Source organism: Pongo abelii, chromosome 18 (genome assembly GCF_028885655.2).
Source record: "Pongo abelii isolate AG06213 chromosome 18, NHGRI_mPonAbe1-v2.0_pri, whole genome shotgun sequence".
In the NCBI taxonomy this organism is placed as follows: domain Eukaryota; kingdom Metazoa; phylum Chordata; class Mammalia; order Primates; family Hominidae; genus Pongo; species Pongo abelii.
Window position 1 is genome coordinate 27,420,109 of NC_072003.2, and position 18,879 is coordinate 27,438,987.

The 18,879-nt window shown below is 46.5% G+C and overlaps 1 protein-coding gene and 1 non-coding gene across 3 annotated transcripts in view; one reads left to right on the forward strand and one right to left on the reverse strand.

Annotated features, from left to right (window-relative positions):
* The window catches only part of CACNG3 (calcium voltage-gated channel auxiliary subunit gamma 3), a 106,555-nt gene that overhangs the window by 67,602 nt on the left and 20,074 nt on the right, over nt 1–18,879 (forward strand).
* LOC112129474 (small nucleolar RNA SNORA1) lies at nt 9,430–9,562 on the reverse strand. The gene has a single exon (XR_002911874.1). It is a non-coding gene; the product is annotated as a small nucleolar RNA SNORA1 (small nucleolar RNA).

Consider the following 18,879-nt stretch of genomic DNA (forward strand, 5'->3'; position numbering starts at 1 on the left):
TGAGCTGGGATTACACCACCACACCGGGCTAATTTGTTTATTTTTAGTAGAGGCGGGGTTTCACCAAGTTGGCCAGGCTGGTCTCGAATTCCTGACCTCAGGAACTCCTGATCTGCCTGCCTTGGCCTCCTAAAGTGTTGGGATTACAGGCGTGAGACAACATACCCAGCCACTAGATTTCTTATATACATTTTTTATTGAATTCTCAAAGAGCCGGACAACAATAAAGCCTGTTAGAAAGACACTGCCATCCCTGTGTATAAAAAGCTGAAGTTCAATAAAGGCAAAGGTCCCAATGTCACACAGCAAATGGTGGATCTGGGATTTGAACCCTTGCTTATATTTCTAGTGGATACAGAATTCAGCCCACAAACCCAGGTGTGTGTGAATATAACTATTTTTCTGCAAGTGAACTTAGTTTCTTAATTTCCTTGCTAAACCTGCCTCTTGCCTAGTTTTTCCACCTCATTTCCTAGTACCACTACTTACCCCAGCCATACACAGGCAAAAAGCATAGACATCACTGGTGCCTGTTTCCCCCACTCCCCATACCCAACACACCAAGTCTCATTGGCTCTGCCTTCAAAAATATCATCGTAGCCAAAGGCAACAGCTTCTCCCACTTCCCCAGCTGCCAGTTTAGCTCAAATCACCATTGCCCCCACCCCAGATCATTCTCCATCTGGCAGCCTGAGGGACCATTTACAAAATGCATACCCTATCATATCACTCTCCTGCTTAATCCCTGAAACCCCCATTGCCCTTGAAATAAATGCTCCTCAGTGGCCCATGTGCTCTCCCTCCTGTGGTCTCAGCCTTCTCTCAGCTTTTCCCTCCTTCTCCCTCTACTCTGCTGTTCCCTACTGGGTCTCTTCTGTTCCTCCACACACCAGCTCATGCTACTATAGGGCTGGCTCTTCCTCTTCCCTCTGCCTGCACTGCTTGTCCTGATTTGCAAGGAGGCTGCTTCTTTCCCCTTTCAGCTCTCAGGCCACACAGCCCCCTCAAAGACCTCCTCCCTGCCTCATCACCCTCGGTCACTCCGAGCCCCTTATCTTGGGGGTCTTTTTAGCTCTGATTGCTGTTGGAAGTCATTTGTTCCATTGTCCTCCCCATCCCCTTGAAAGAACCAAGAGTGCTGTATGTCATGACCCCGGAGCCACAGTGCCTGCAGGGATGCCAGGCACAGGGCAGCTATTTATTGAGTGAAATGAATGAATGAATTTATGTTATGAGTTCTGTGTCTACTTGGGGAAGAGGGCAGGAATTTCATATCAGCCAATTCTTTAATCTCAGCCAATTCCTTCCCTTGAGGGGTGTCTAAATTCTGGGGGACAGCAGAGGTGGGTATATGTGGTCTGGATCATTGATCCATGACAGCATCTGCTGAGATGTTCTCATTCCCTGGGACAAAAGAAACATCATCAGGTACATGGGAATAAGGGTTAGGGGGACGTCAGTTAACATTCAGCAGAGTCACCCACCACCAATCTTTAGCCCACTCTATTCTCCCACACTCCTGAGATCAGGAACACTCAGGACCCTGGGAGCTCCCTTTCCCAAGTCCTAGGAGCCAGACCCCAGGGATTGCGTACATCAGCTGGAATGCATTGCTGAGCGCAAGCCCCGCCAACCCCAGCGAGCTCTGCCCCTGGGAGAAGGTGCTCAGTACTGTTATGCAGCACGGGCTGGTGAGTCACAGTTTATGAGCCGCCTCATACCCATCACTTTGATGCTCACAACAAGCCCGACAGGTAGGAAAAGTAGAGTTTATGAGCTTCTTTTCACAACTGTGGAAACCAAGATCAGAAATGGTAATGTGAATTGCTCAGGTTTGCAGAGCAGGCATGGAGGCAAAGCTGGGACTGGGAGACTATTACATGGTTAGAGCTTAATAAATGGTAGGTGCTGCTGTTCCAAACAGGTGAGGACTCTCAGTTCGTGAGGACTCTCAGTCGCAAAGTACAGAAATCCATTTCAAATAATGTAAGCAGCCACATAAGCTATTGGCTGATGGAACTGAAATATCGAAGGTTTACCTGTTTCAAGCACGGCTGGAGCCAGGGGCTCAAATGATATTAGCAAGATTCAGATCATCAACACCTCTCAGCTCTATTCTGAAATCTCTGCCTTGATTTCACCCTCAAGCTTGCTGTCTCCAACGTGGAGGGGTTGGGGGCTTGGCAACTGTAGCCCCAGCCCACTAGCTTAGCCACTCAACGGAAAATAACATTTTTCTTTTTTTTTTTGAGATGGAGTTTCGCTCTTGTTGCCCAGGCTAGTGTGCAATGGCACAACCTCTGCTCACTGCAACCTCCGCCTCCTAGGTTCAAGCAATTCTCCTGCCTCAGCCTCCCGAGTAGCTGGGATTACAGGCATGCGCCAGTAGGCCCGGCTCATTTTGTATTTTTAGTAGAGACAGGGTTTCTCCACGTTGGCCAGGCTGGTCTCGAATTCCCGACCTCAGGTGATCTGCCCGCCTCGGCCTCCCAAAGTGCTGGGATTACAGGTGTGAGCCACCGCACCCGGTCAACATTTTTCTTTCTCAACATTTCTAACCAAGGTTCCAAGACTATCTTCACTGGACAAACTTGGTCACTTGCCCTACCCTGAACCAATCACTCCAATCAAGCTGGTGAGACATGTTTATTGGCCAGATCTGGGTCATGTGCTCACCCTCTTAGCCAACCACTGTAGCCAGGAGAATTTAGAATTCTGATTGGCCAGGACTGAATCACATGCGCACTTCTGAGACTGACAATGGAGTCACCCTATGCTCACCTCACTCTCTGCACAGGCTGAAGTGGGAGAGAAGGCATTCCCTACCGTGGAATGAAGGTAGCCTTACCAGTGGAAGGGAGAATGGAAGCTCCTCTGGCAGCTAGAACAGATGTTTCCTCCAGATGCCTGGTACAGACCAGTAACCTCAGCCCCTTGACCAGAGAAACATGCCATGATCTCTGTCTCCTGCCACCTGATCCTGAACCAGTCTAGCTAATGACGCCTAACTGGAGGCTCCAGGCTCGAGGCTCAGGCCAGAAACAGAGGCTGGCCTCTCCCTGCTAATGGCAGCAGGTGACGGGGATGAAGGAGGTGGCGGTAAATGTGATGGTAGCCCGGCATCCTCCTCATGCAGAGAGGTGAAGTCCTAAGTCTCTAAGGAGTGGCCAAGGCAGGGGCTCCAAACCAAAAAAAAAAAAAAGCCATAGCAATGAGAGAAGGAAGAGGAAAAGAAGACTCGGGCTCAGAAAGGCTCTGCAATAAAAGGAGACTCTCAGGCAGTGAAGAGATGCCAATAAACAAAGCTTAAAGGACAGTTCATCCAGGCTGGGTGCTGTGACTGATGCCTGTAATCCCAGCACTTTGGGAGGCCAAAGTGAGAGGATCACTTGAGCCCTCACTTCGAACTCCTCACCATGAGTTTGAAAGCAGCCTGGGCAAAATAAGAAGAACTTGTTTCTACGAATATATATATGTATTCGTAGTATATATATATATATTCCTAGTGTATATATATATATATATATATATATGGGGGGGCTGAGGTTGGGGGGGATCGTTTGAGCTCAGGGGTTAAAGGATGCAGTGAGCTATGATTGTACCGCTGCACTCCAGCCTCAGTGACAGAGTGAGAACCTGTCTCAAAAAAAAAAAAAAAAAGAACAGGCCGGGTGCAGTGGCTCATGCCTGTAATCCCAATGCTTTGGGGGGCTGAGACAGGAGGATCGCTTGAGGCCAAGAGTTCAAGGCCAGCCTGGGCAACATAGTGAGACCACATCTCTACAAAAAAATGAAAACAGTAATGGAGCATAGTGGTGAGCACCTGTAGTCCCAGCTACATGGGAGGCTGAGGCAGGAAAATCACTTGAGCCCCGGAGTTTGAGGCTGCAGTGAGCTATGATCATGCCACTGCACTCCTGAGTGTCACAGAAAGACCTTGTCTCAGAAAATAAACAAAGTAAAAACAATTCAGACGTGAAGGAAATACGCAGTACTCATCCCATACATTCATTTGTCCACTTGTTTATTTAACAACCTACTATGTGCCAGGTCCTGGGAAGACAGCGGTGAGCAAGACAGAGATGCTCTCGGGATTTACAATAGACAGGAATAAACAGACACATCATTAAACTCATAATTAATCCTTTGTAATATGTGCCTGAAAGAGAAGCACAGGGTGTGGTGCTGTGAGGGCAGATTATTGGATGGCATCAGCCTGGGGACATATTTTTGGTAAGATCTGAAGCCCAGATAGAAATTACTCAAATGCAGGATGGAGAGGGAGAAATAATTGAGGCTGAGAGTGCTCGTGCAAAGGCCCTGAGGCAGGAAAGATAAAACAAAGCCTGTGCGGCAGGAATTTGGTGAGAAAGATTTGGAGAGGGGCTGGGGCCACATCACACAGGATCTCGTAGGCCAGGTTAAAGACTTTTGTCACCATCCAACAAGAAGTTGCCCAAGATACCTGCAGACATATACAAAGGACAGTCTGATGTTCAGGGCACAGTTATAAAGCACCTACTGTGTATCAGATTGGGTGCAGGATATTTGGGATTCAGTGGTGCTTATAGTCTAGGAAATAAGAAGACAGAAAATAAACTAGGCAATAAATATAAACAAGATATTTAGCATACTCACGGATCATCGTAAGCTTAGCAAAGAAAGTGACTGGAGATGTTCAAGTGATGTGAGGACCTGACGGCCCCGTGAAGGGCTGGGAGAAAGTGGTCCAGGCAGAAAGAGCATCAGCTGCAAAGGGCTGGCAGCCATAAGACGTGTACTCACCAGTGCGCCCACAGAGAGTCACATCCACAGGCGGGCATCATGTGCCCATTTACATTCCTTGCTCTTTCAAAATGCGTCTGCATCCACCTCTGATAACCTGGGATGCCCCCCACTCTCACCCCGACTTCATCACATACACACATACACCCTTTCGTAGCCTCACCCCACTCAGAGACAGCCCCCGCCACACCCCCATCATATGGCAACTAGCAAAGATCCTAAGGGCTGAGTTGGCAGGGAGAATGGGGATCTGGGGGAGGAGACACCGCCCTCTTTCCCTTCTTCAGCCAAGAGGCCTGGGGGCAGCTCAGATTCAAGCAGGGGTGGGGGAACCACCAGGATGTCCATGCAAGTTGGAGGGAGGCATCCAGGTCTTTACCTTGCAGAACTAAATCCCAGTGTGGTGTTTGCTCAAAACGCCAGAACTATTCCTGGATGTCAGGTGCAGTTAATGGTTGCCGTGGCAACCGCCCATGCTTAATGAATAGAAGAGAGTAAAAGACGCCCCGGATAAATGTCAAGGCCCGGGATGGATTTGCTTGGGAGCAAATCTGTTAGCGCTGGGCAGAGCTGACCAGTGAAGGTTGAAATGAGCAGTCCGGGGTAGCTGAAGACAGATCCAGGAGGCTCTCTTCTCCTTCTCAGCTTAGCATAGTCAGAATGCTAACATTTCACAAAATGTCAAAAAGTGTGGCTCTTTATACAGACAGTTAAACATAGGCTCCAGTTTTGCAGGTTTGATTCTGCACATGTTTATGTAGTTTGCAGGGAACAGAAATCTAAGCCCAGGTCTCTCAGGAGTTGAGACGTCACTCTTTTCTTTTTTCTTTAACTCTTTCTGCATTACCTTTTTTAATGAAGAAAGTGTCAAATTAGGGTCAAAAATAATATTTTAAACTCTGAACCTCTACACATTATATTGTCATTGTGCTATTTACATGCTGCTTACAGGATTAGAAAACAACTGGTAGTGGCTGGGCCACGGTGGCTCACACTTGTAATCCCAACACTTTGGGAGGCCAAGGCAGGTGGATTACTTGAGGTCAGGAGTTTGAGACCAGCCTGGCCAACATGGTGAAACCTGTCTCTACTAAAAAAATACAAAAATTAGCTGGGCATGATGGCATGCACCTGTAATTCCAGCTACTTGGGAGGCTGAGGCATGAGAATCTCTTGAACCACAGAGGATGGAGGTTGCAGTGAGCTGAGATTGAGCTACTGCACTCCAGCCTGGGCAACAGAGTGAGACTCTGTCTCAAAAAAAAAAAAAAAAAAAAAGAATGAAAAGAAAACAACCGGTAGTGTCTGGTAATAAGGCATAAGTTAAATGCCGCACAATGAGCATCCGTCACGTCCTCTGGAGCATCCCAGTGACCATGTGCATAGCTGCATTAGGGAACCATGTCAAACTCTGTTGGCCCATGAAAGTGAAGCCCAAGTCCAAGGTACGGACCAGCTCTGCACTCGCAGCTGCAGTCAAGGACTCGGGACTCACCATGGCTGTAATGCTTGCTTGTAGGGAGACCTCAGATCAGTCTCAGAAGGCCTCAATCCCAAATCTTCTAAGGGGAAATAACCCTCCCCACAAACCTTCCACATCCCCAAACCTATCTTGCCTATCCTCCAGGCAGGGTCTCAAATACTTCCTGAGGGCAAGTTTTTTGTGATGTGATGACAGTATGGTGTGTCCATCTGATGACAGAGGCTGGAGCACCTCCCGAGGTCGCAGCACTGCTCTCAGCCTCTGCTATGCATCAGAATCTTGGAGAAACATGTTCAAAAACACAGGTTCTCAAAGCCTCTAATTCAAGGCATTGTGTAGGTGCCCAGGAATGCACTTGTTTGTTTGTTTGTTTTAAGGAGATCCCAGGTGATTCTCATGCAGGTGGACCCAATTTTTCCAGGCACCTCTGAAAGAGAGATGTCTCCAGTTAAAAAGCAGCTAAGACCCAGGAGCCACAGCTATGACCCTTGTTCTCTTCAACCCTTCTCCCCAGAAGCCCCAGAAGCCTCTGTGGTCTGGAAACAGGATGAGTTCTGCATGCTTTTTAATGCCTGCCAAGGTAGGGTTAAGAAGACTTTCAGACACTCTAAGCAATGAAATGATCAGGGTGACCACCCTACCCTCATAGATCTCCAGTGTTAGTAATACTAAGCTGTTAAGTAAGGAAGATCAACACACATCTGGTTTTTTTCTGTTGCATTTCAATGCTTTTTGTACATGTCAAATATCAAATAATTTATAGTTGTCATTCTCTCTGTCTCTCTCTCTCTCTGTACCCATGCTTTGCTGGTACCCCAGACACATGACTATTCTACCGAATTGGTGACTCCTACAGCAGTGCCTACAAAGTTTCAAGGTACTGTGTTGGTGAACATGCCCTATGGTCTAGGCTAGGAAAGGCTGGGCTCTTGGCTCTGAGCTCCAGGACTAACCAGAATCAAAACCCTCAATAACCAAACAATGAAGGACCAAGGAAAACAGTTCACTCTAAACCTCCCAAACCCATTCAATGGGCCGATCAAGCAAAGAGCTCAAAACCAGGCTCTTTAGAAATGAGGCAAGCCTATTCATCATGCACAGAAACGGACAGGTAGCACGGACAGTCATTCCTCATTAAATTCCCCATACTCTGTTTTAAGGTAGTACCCTCTCTCGACAAGGCATACCTCTGTGGACTCTGGCTTGACTACTGTTCCACCCCCATCACCAGTGGCTTCTCCAAAAGGCCCAAGGTCACTTTCAATGATTCCTCTAAGATGCACTTTCATTCTTGCTCCTCCACAAGTTCCTAGCATGCAAAGAGATTTCTCACACTATAAATCAGATTGTGTTTCTCATGTGCTGAAAACCCTCCAAAGCCTGGACCATACATGCTCCTTTTCAGTTCTGGACCCTGGCCTGTAAGAAGCTCGGTGATATGTGCCTGCTCCTTCATGGGCCTGATCTTATCCCACTTTCCCCTCACTCACTCTGCTCCAGTTGCCCTGAGCTTGTCTTTGTTCTAGAAACACGCTAAAGTGCCATCCTTCCCCAAGGCCTTGACACTTGCAGTTTCCTCTGCCTGGAAGGCTCTTCCCTCAAGTCTTCCCATAGGTGGCTTCCTCTTGTCACTCAGGTTGACTGATCAGATAGGCCTTTTCTGTCCACCCAATCTCACGACTGTCCTCCCCCACCCCAATCACATTCTCTCCAGGGTTTATTATTTTCATGGAACTTACCACTGAAATTATCTTTTCCTTTTTAGTGACGCATTTGTTTCATTTATTTCTTTGTTTAAGCTAGATGTCTCTCCACTAGAATATAACAGCCTGGTCTATTTTGTTCACTGATAAATTTCAAGTGCTGGAAACAGTGCTTAACACAAGCAACCTAGGTGCCTCTCCAGGTATCTATTGAACAAAAGAATGAATCAGGGACCAGGTGCGATGGCTCATGCGTATAATTGCAGCATTTTGGGAGGCTAAGGTGGCAGATCAATTGAGGTCACAAGTTTGAGACCAACTGGACAACATAGTGAGGCCCCATCTCTACAAAAATAAAATAAAAAGATTAGCCAAGGGTGATGACATGCACCTGCAGTTCCAGCTACTTGGTAGGCTGCAGTGGGAGGATCACCTGAGCCTGGGAGATCGGAGCCGCAGTGAGCCATGATTGTGCCACTGCCCTTCAGCCTGGGCAACAGAGCAAGACCCTGTCTCAAAAAAAAAAAATGAGAAAAGAATAAATCAGGATGTGCATCAACCACAGTTCTGTACACCAGAATAAAATGTTTATTTCTCAGAAACTGACTCGTTGTTCTCTTATTAGAAGAGGTAATTTGTAATTGCTATACCCTAAGTGCTTCATCTTGATCAGGGTCCAAGCTCAGCTCAGCGTCCTTGTTACTATGAATTCATTATCCAAATCCCTGTGCACAAGTTTGTACGGACAGGCAAGTAAAATCTGTCTTAATATGAATATGTGCATTCATGACCGGACCAGTTATAAAATCATTCCCTACACAGGCACCCCCTCCCTATTCCACTCCACACCCCTGCCCCATTTAACACTCTGCAATTCGCGGTTTTTGTCTGACAGCCTGTTTCTGATTGCCAGCTCTTGTCAACACGTGACAATACAACAAAAATAGGAGGCAAAACGTGATGTGTTAACCACGGGTAGACAAGAGCCTGCTGGAGGGACACAAGCTAACAATGGAAGAAGAGAAAATTGACAAGAACGATGATGTGATAGACACATCCAATGATTTGAATATCAAAGAATTAACAGGAGCCCTTAGGAAAACTGATGACATGCTCAAATATTTCTTGCAAAAATGACCCATTTTATGATCCTGCTGTGAAAGTCAAACTTTATGATCTTGTCAGGGAAGGGAAAGATTTCATACTGGACTACCATGCGATTTTATCAGAAAAATTATGCATGCCCCACCCCTGCCACTCCGAAATCAAAAAAGCTTACTTTTTTTGTTCACCCTAGTACATAGTTAAAGAAGATCAGAAAAAAATCAGCATGTTTTCCTGAATTATAATTTCATTTTCAGATAAAGTTGGAAGCATGTTTTGGGACTTGATTGTTTACTATGAATAGGAGGCCCTGGGTTTTTTTTCTTTTATTTTATTCTCTTAAAAAAAATTTCAAAATGTTACAGGTTTCATTGTTACCACTGTAATACATATACTGTTATGGAAGCATAACCCGTGTTTCAATCTAGCTACTTACAATTTTCAGACACCATGATCGACAGTGCCAATTCTCATCTAGAAAGAGGCTTTAGTCCCTATTTTTGAGTGGACTCACCTGAAGGCTGTGGTCTTTGACCTTAGCTGCACAGTTAATCACCCAAGGAGCTTTGAAAAATCCATAGCCTGGGCAACATAGCAAGACCCTATCTCTACAAAAAAAAAAAAATTAAAAATTAGCCAGGTATGGTGGCATGCACCTGTAATCCTAGCTACTCAGGAGGCTAAGGCAGGAGGATTGCTTGAGCCCAGTAGTTCGAGGCTGCAGTGAGCTATGATTGTGCCACTGCACTCCAGTCTGGTGACAGAGCAAGACCCTATCTCTCAAAAAGAAAAGAAGGGGAGGGGAGAGGAGAGGAGAGGAGAGGAGAAGAGAGGAATTCAGATGCCCAGATAAAGTAAGAATCCCTGGGAGTAAAACCCCAGCCTCAGTGTTTTTCAAGCCTCCCTTCCCAAAGTAATTCCAATGTGAACCGATGTTGAGAATCACTGTTGTAAGGCATCCTTATTCTCAGATAATAAAGATCTGCTGTAACAACAGGGGCCCAAACATTCTTAATCAAGGGCTTAACCCAAGTACTCAGGAAGCACAAACACACATGATATTTGCTCTTCCTTCCTGATATCATAAAGCAAAAATCTTCACAAAAGAGTTCTAGCAAAAGACCTACAATGCTGGACCCTAGGTTCCTGCTGCCCTCTGTTTTGAGCTCTAAGCTGGACTTTTGGGGGCCTGGAATGTGGTTGCACTGGCTGGACTCATGCTGAGATGGATGTCAAGCTCTGGCTACAGAATTGGCCCTGTTTATGGGTTGGAGCAGGTTCCAGGCACTGTCCCTGGGCTAGGTGGGCTGGTGAGGAGTGCCAGCCCTCACTCTGAGCACATCATGACTGTCCAGAGCCTACTCTGAAGTGATGTCTCTCTGTTAGATTCGTGGATTCACAGCCACCAAAATCTGCCCCAAGACCCTCCGTGTGGGCTGTGCAGAGGAGATGGATGTGAGAAGACCATCGAGAGGCTCTACTGATATCCTCTCCTTCCACTGGAGTGGGGACATCCTGGGGCAACCTGTCTCCACTCCCCATTTAGGATCTCCCTTCAGGACTGCAGACTCGGAAAGATTGGGCCTTGGATGATAGTCTCACTTCCCCAGGCCTCTCCGCTCTGGATCCAGTATTTCTTGACTTGAAGTCAGATCCACTAAATTCAGAGCTGTCTTTGAATGACCCAGAAATCTCTGTCTGGCCTTTGGCCAAAATTGGCATAGCAGGTTGGTCTAGCTCTATTCCCTCCCAAGAGTGATGGTTCCTGGGGCTCCTTGCCTGGGTTAGCGCTCTGTGGGAATACACATGCATGCACAGGTCTGCACATGTGTACCCATGTCTGGGTGAGGGCAGGATGAAGAAGGCCATACCCTCCAATTTTCCATTGGTTTCCTCTCACCCCCATGCCCAAAATAGAGATAATGATATTAATAACTGCCCCCTGTTAACCCTCTTTCCAGTGCTTGGCACTATGTTAGTGCTATTTAGAGGATTTTGCAAGAGCTCAGGGTCTAGGGTTAGACAGACCTTGGTTTTATGACTCAGCTTCCCCTTCTATAAAAGTATTTATTGGGCCAGGCACAGTGGCTCACACCTGTAATCCCAGTGCTTTGGGAGGCTGAGGCAGGCAGATCACCTGAGGTCAGGAGTTCAAGACCAGCCTGACCAACATGGTGAAATGCTGTCTGTACTAAAAATACAAAACTTAGCCGGGCGTGGTGGTGGGCACCTGTAATCTCAGCTACTCAGGAGGCTGAGGCATGAGAATCGCTTGAACCTAGGAGGCAAAAGTTGCAGTGAGCCAAGATCGCGTCATTGCACTCCATCCTGGATAACAGAGCAAGACTCCGTCTCAAATAAATACATACACACATACATACATACATAAAATAAAATAAACATACTTATTGAATTGACATCCACATACATAACACTTGCCATGTGCTAAGCATTGCTCTAATGCACTTGATGAACACTGACTCTTCTATTCCTATTGTTATTCTCAGCTTTCAAAGGAGGAAACTGAGGCACTTGTAAGTTAAGCAACTTGCAGAGCTGGGATTCAAACCCACTCATTCTGGCTCCAAAATCCATGCTCCTCAGCCCATCCTATGACCAACAATAGTGGCTGCTTCATGGGATTGTGAGCAATACCCAAAGAGCCTTTACCCAAGGCCTGGCAGAGCACATCTCAACAAACATGGATACTATGATGATTTCTTTTGAAACCCCCAACAGGCTGGGTGGTGGCTCATGCCTGTAATCTCAGACTTTGAGAGGCCAAGGCAGGCGGATCACTTGAGGCCAGGGGTTGGAGACCAGCCTAGCCAACATGGTGAAACCTTGTCTCTACTAAAAATACAAAAAATAAAAAATAAAAAAAAATCCGCCTGCCTCGGCCTCCCAAAATGCTGGGATTACAGGCGTGAGCCACTGTGCCTGGCCCAATAAATACTTTTATAGAAGGGGAAACTGAGTCATAAAACCAAAGTCTGCCTAACCCTAGGCCCTGAGCTCTTGCAATTTTGGTGGCACACACCTGTATTCCCAGCTACTCGGGAGGCAGAGGCAGGAGAATCGCTTGACCCTGGGAGGCGGAGGTTGCAGTGAGCCGAGATGGCACCACTGCACTCCAGCCTGGGCAGCAGAGTGACACTCTGTCTCCAAAAAAAAAACAAAGAAAGAAACCTCAGCAATCTGGAGATCACTGGCATTTTTTATTTTTTATTTATTTATTTTTTTTGAGACGGAGTCTCGCTCTGTCTCCCAGGCTGGAGTGTAGTGGCATGATCTCAGCTCACTGCAAGCTTTGCCTCCCAGTTTCATGCCATTCTCCGGCCTCAGCCTCCCGAGTAGCAGGGACTATAGGCGCCCGCCACTACACCCGGCTAATTTTGTTTTTGTGTTTTTAGTAAAGGCGGGGTTTCACTGTGTCAGCCAGGATGGTCTCGATCTCCTGACCTTGTGATCTGCCTGCCTCGGCCTCCCAAAATGCTGGGATTACAGGCGTGAGCCACCGTGCCCAGCCAATCATTAACATTTTCTGAGATCAAGTCCAGGCACTGCGACTCATACCTATAATCCTAGTACTTTGGGATGCCAAGGTGGCAGGACGGTGTAAGGCCAGGAATTCGAGACCAGCCTGGGCAATATAGCAAGACCCCATCTCTACCTTGAAAAAATAAAATTAAAATTAAAAAAAAGAAAAACTAAAATGAAGAGATCAAGGCTGAGGGGAAGAAGGTGTCTTAGTCCATTTGGGCTGCTATAACAAAGTACCGTAGGATGGGTGGCTTGCAAATAACAGAAATTTGTTTCTCATGATTCTGGAGGCTGGAAGTCTGAGATCAGGGTGCCTGCCGGGTGGGGTGCTGGTGAGGGCCCTCTTCCGGGTTGGTGGGGTCCTGGTGAGGGCCCTCTTCCGGGTTGGTGGGGTGCTGGTGAGGGCCCTCTTCCGGATTGGTGGGGTGCTGGTGAGGGCCCTCTTCTGGGTTGGTGGGATGCTGGTGAGGGCCCTCTTCCGGGTTGGTGGGGTGCTGGTGAGGGCCCTCTTCCGGGTTGGTGGGGTGCTGGTGAGGGCCCTCTTCCGGGTTGCAGATGGCTGTCTTTTCACTGTATCTCCACATGGCAGAAAGAGAACAAGAGAGCTCTCTGGAGTTTCTTTTATAAGGACACTAATCCCATTCATGACCCTCATGACCTAATCATGTCCCAGCAGGCCCCACTCCTAATACCATCATTGTAGGCATTAGGATTTCCTTTTTTGTTGTTGTTGTTGTTTTGTTTTGTTTTGTTTTGTTTTGTTTTTATATAGAGTCTTCCTCTGTCACCTAAGCTGCAGTGTAGTGGTGCGATCATAGCTCACTGCAGCCTCAATCTCCCAGACACAAGTGATCCTCCCACCTTGGCCTTCCGAGCATCTGGGACTCTAGGTGTGTGCCACCATGTCCAGTTAATTTCTAAACTTTTTGTAGAGAGGGGCCTTGCCGTGTTGCTTAGGCTAGTCTTGAGCTCCTGGGCTCAATAGATCCTCCTGCCTCGGCCTCCAAAAGTGCTGGGATTACAGGTGTGAGCCACCATGCCCTGCAGGCATTAGGATTTCAAGATAGGAATTTTGAGAGGACATGAGCATTCAGTCCATTGCACAAGGCCATACAACTGGTAACTTAGTGGCTGGGCAAGGATTCAAACTGAAAGCTTGGGTTCCTACCAGTATACGACACTATCCCTCTAGAGGTCAGATAGGCACCTGCTGAAGAAGAGGCAGCCGATTTCTCCCCCAGATTGCAACCATCTGACTTATTTGTAAAAATCCACAGACAAGCAGCCTTATACCCCTTTGTGATTGCTGGTGACCACTTCCCAGGATCAGGCTGGGGCCCACGCTGCTGAGATCTGAAAGGAAACACTCAAAATAGGGACTTTGAGCCCCTTTTCAGCTCAAGTACCTGGGAAGCACCACTTTCTCCAGAGATAGACGACAAGGGCTTTAAGAGTTAAACATACAGGCCAGGTGTGGTGGCTCACGTCTGTAATCCCAGCTCTTAGGGAGGCAGAGGTGGGAGGATAGCTTGAGCCCAAGAGTTTGAGACCTGCCTGGGCAATGTAGTGAGATCCCATTTTTAATAATAATAATAATAATAATTTTTAAATTAAAAAATAGTTAAAAATACAAACATCCCATTTCTAGAGTCCCTCCCCATTCCTGCATGTTTGGAAGCCACCCAGAACCAGGTCAGTTATTTCAGTTACCCCAAATCTGGTGGTCTCAAGGTTACTCCCTACCCTAAGAAAGAGCTGGGGCTGACCTTGGTCCATGTCCATGTGCAACTCAACCTCCTAGATTTTCCAGAGGTTGAGTTGCACACGGACATGTGCAACTGAAGGGACATGGAGAGCTAAAGGGACAGCTAGAAGGGCAGCTGATGGACCCAGTGATCACTGTGCTGAAAAGACAGCTGGAAGGGCAGCTGATGGACCCAGTGAAACCACCGCAATAGGCCTTCTTTTTTCCTACTAGCCTCTCTTCCGTTCCTCAAACTCACCAAGTTCACTCCCACCCCAGGGTCTTTGCATTTCCATTTCCTTCTACCTGGAAAGCTCTTTCCTGGACTCTTCATATAACTGGCTCCTTCTCTTTTTTCAGGTCTGAGCTCAAGTGTCCCTTCTGCAACAACCCTATCCAGTTTTGCCCTCCACTTGCCCCCACCCAATGAAGAGTTACTATCACATCATCCTGTTTTGTATCTTTCTTGGTTTTTTGTTTTTGTTTGTTTGTTTTTTGAGACAGAGTCTCACTCTGTCACCCAGGCTGGAGTGCAGTGGCAAGATCTCGGCTCACTGCAACCTCTGCCTTCTGGGTTCAAGTTATTCTCCTTCCTCAGCCTCCCGAGTAGCTGGGATTACAGGCATGCACCATCATGCCCAGGTTATTTTTATATTTTTTTTTTAGTAGAGGCAGGGTTTTACCATGTTGGTCTGGCTGGTCTCGAAGTCTTGACCTCAAGTGATCTGCCTGCCTCGGCCTCCCAAAGTGCTGGGATTACAGGTGTGAGCCACCATGCCCAGCCCCAGTGTTTTGTATCTTTCAAAGCTCGGTTATATTGTCTATAGTCTCTCTCCTCAATGAGAATGCAAGTTCCGAGGATCAAGACCATCTCTGTCTTGAGCATTAAGGAATCCCTAGGACCTAAAACCAATCTTCACAACCCAGTTCTCACACTTACCTTCCCCAGTTCCCATCACCCCTCTCCTCTCACCTGTACCCACTGGATCTGTCCTCCAGACCATTAATCCTCTAAACACCTTGAGCTACTTTGAGTTCCCAAATGAGTTTTTCTCTTGTTCTCTCTCTCATCATCACACATGCTATTCCCTCTGCTTCGAGAAACACACCTCCCTTCCTCTGATTAACTTCTAATTAACCTTCAGGTCTCAGCTTAGACATAATTTCACTCCAAGTACAGTTAACAAAAATTATTCTGCTGAGTTATCAGGTGAGAGAATTTTTGGTGGTGGGGAAAGCACTTTTAATCCCTTCCGAACTGTTTTAATTCTCTATGTACATCTATTCTTTTTAATTTAAAAGGGATTAACTGAATAAAGGGTAATGGACTGTCTCTTGTTTTCTTTGTATTATTTCTCTGTATTGAAAAAATGTCGTAGTAAATGTGATTTGAAAATGCCAGTACCACAATGACTTAATTATTACAGCTTTATTGTATGGCTTAATATCGTGGAAGAAACCACCTCACTGCGCTCTTTCATTCATTCTGCTGTGTTTTTTCAGCTAATTGCCTTCAGCTGCTTCTTCCTTTTTTTTTTTTTAGCTGGAGTCTCGCTGTCTCACTCAGGCTGAGTGCAGTGGTGCCATCTCAGCTCACTGCAATCTACGCCTCCCAGGTTAGAGAGATGCTCCTGCTTCGGCACCCCAAGTAGCGGGGACTATAGGCGCCCGCCACCTCGCCCAGCTAATTTTTGTATTTTTAGTAGAGACGGGGTTTCACCATGCTGGCCAGGCTGGCCTCGTACTCCAGACCTCAGGTGATCCACCCGCCTCAGCCTCCCAAAGTGCTAGAATTACAGGCTTGAGCCACTGCACCCAGCCTACTTTCAGCTTCTTAAGTAGACTAATTCTATCACCTGGAAAAATTGTAATTTTATTCCATTTTTTTTCTGTTGCTTGTAACTCTTAATTCTGTTTTATTCCTTCTTGTGCTAGAATTTGTTGAACCATAACAAATAATCGAGGCAATGATAGGCATTCTTATCTCAGTCCTGATTTCAGTAGGAAAATTTCAAGAGTTTGACCTTTAAGAAAAAGTGTCAGAAGTTACAGCTAGAAGGGAGGAATACGTTCTAATATCCTATAGCACTGTAGGGTGAATATGGTTAACAATAACTTAGTGTGGCCAGGTGTGGTGGTTCACACCTGTAATCCCAGCACTTTTGGAGGCCTAGGTGGGAAGATTGCTTGAGTCCAGCAGTTCAAGATCTGCCTGAGCAACATGGCAAGACCCCCATCTCTACAAAAAATATAAAAATTAGCTGGTTGTGGTGGTGCACACCTGTAGTCCCAGCTACATGGGAGGCTGAGGTGGGAGGATCGCTTGAACCCAGGAGTTCAAGATCATCTTGGGCAACATGACAAGACCCGCATCTCTACAAAAATATAAAAACTAGCCTAGGTGTGGTGGTGCACACCTGTAGTTCCAGCTATAGGAGGCTGAGGTAGGAGGGTCACTTGAGCCCAAAACGTCGAGGCTTCAGTGAGCCATAAGCATGACACTGCTCTACAGACTGGGCAACAGAGCGAGACCCCGTCTCAAAATAAATAAATGAAATAATTTAGTGTATCTTTTCCAAAAGCTAAAAGAGGTAGCTTTACCAATTACCTTGATTTGATCATTATTCGTTATATACATGTATCAAAGTATCACTCTGTATCCCATAAATATGTACGATTGTTACATGTCAACTTAAAAGGAACAGAAAAAGAAAAAAAGAGTATCCACTTAAGGACAGCACCCCTCCTCATGTGAAAGAAGTACTTTCCCATTGTCTGAACCAGAGACAACCTATTGGTACAATCTTCTATCCCCAGGTTGAAGCTGTGGCCACCAAAAAGCCAGTCTCTGCAACTGTACTTCAACACCTCTGGAAATCTCTTTTGGCTCTGTCTTTTGCTCCAAACCTCTTCCCGGGGTTCTGGGGTCTATGAATTCTCAGGGCTCAGCTCTCACACATGCCCTTCGCTGGGCTCCTGTCCTCCCTCACCTGAGCTCCTGTCCTCCCTCACCTGTAACCACTGGATCCGTCCCCCAGACCAAACGCCATTGATCCTTTTCCTGCTTTAGCTTCTACCTCTCTCTGCTCCAATGCCTGAGCTTAAAGCTGTGCCAGGACAGTGCTCTTCTCTGCATCCTGACTTCATCCTTGCAGTCTGCATGTTTTCACCATCTCTCTTGTTTCCATCTTCTACAGTGGGTGGGCAAGTCCAATCTCATTCTACTTTTCTCAGATTTACTGATATGGGAAGATACTCTTAAGAAAATACAAGTGAGAAGAACAGCACGATCCCAGTTTTGTAAAGCCATTTGTGTGCGAAAGCACAGGAGAAAAAAAGCCTGGAAGGAAATATACAAAAATGCTAAATAGTGGTTATTTCTGGGAGCCAGCAATATGCTACTTACATGACTGTCCGAGCTCACTTTGTGATGCATGTATGACATGGGGTGCCAACAGATTCATTTTCAGTGTGGAGTCTTCCTTGGGGAAAGTGCTTGATTCCTTTTCCTTCTATATTGCTTCTTAAAATCTCACCGTGGCGCCAGTGTGTCTCTTGTGATCCTAAAATACCTACCAAAACCAACGGTAATAATAGCTGTAATATACTGAGTTCCTACCATACTCCAGGAACTGTACTAAGTGCTTTATGTCATTGCCTAATTAAAAGATTTATGTGTAAAGTGCTGAGAACAGCAACTGGTGTAATAAGTGCTATTACTGCCTCAACTAATTCTCATGGCAACTCCATGAAGTTACTATTGTTATCTTCATTCTGTAGAAGAGGGAACTGAGATTTGGAGAGGTAATTTGCCATAGGTACCACAGCTAGTAAGTGGCTGAGTCAGGATTCATCCCTACGTGGGACACCAAAGACTGGGCTCTTACTAAATACATTTTGGTTCAGGGGTTGCAAACTCAAATATCTACAGGGCCAGGCAAGAATATAGAGCCAGGTGGGGACTTTGGCCCACTGGAGAGTTTACACCCAGTCTAAAGAGGGCTGCTGATGTCAGCTACGTCATCCAGAGATTCATTACTCCCGCATGGAAATGTAAGACAGAGGTCCCTATTTTTGAAGAGAAACTGCGAATCAGTTTTTAATGTGAAATATTCAGAATTTTAAATTGCAGCAGCCTAGGCCAGGTGCGGTGGCTCATGCCTGTCATCCCAGCGCTTTGGGAGGCTGCGGCAGGCGGATCACCTGAGGTCAGGAGTTCAAGACCAGCCTGGCCAACATGGTGAAACCCCCTCTCTACTAAAAATACAAAAATTAGCCAGGCATGGTGGCACATGCCTGTAATCCCAGCTACTCAGGAGGCTGAGGCAGGAGAATCACTTGAACCCCAGAGGTGGAGGTTGCAGTGAGCCGAGATCTTGCCACTGCACTCCAGCCTGGGTGACAGAGCAAGACTCCATCTCAAAATAAAATAAAATTAAAATAAAATAAAATAAAATGCAGAAGCTTACTTAATTTTTAAAAATAAAATACGCAAAAGAGTATTGCAGGTAAAACAA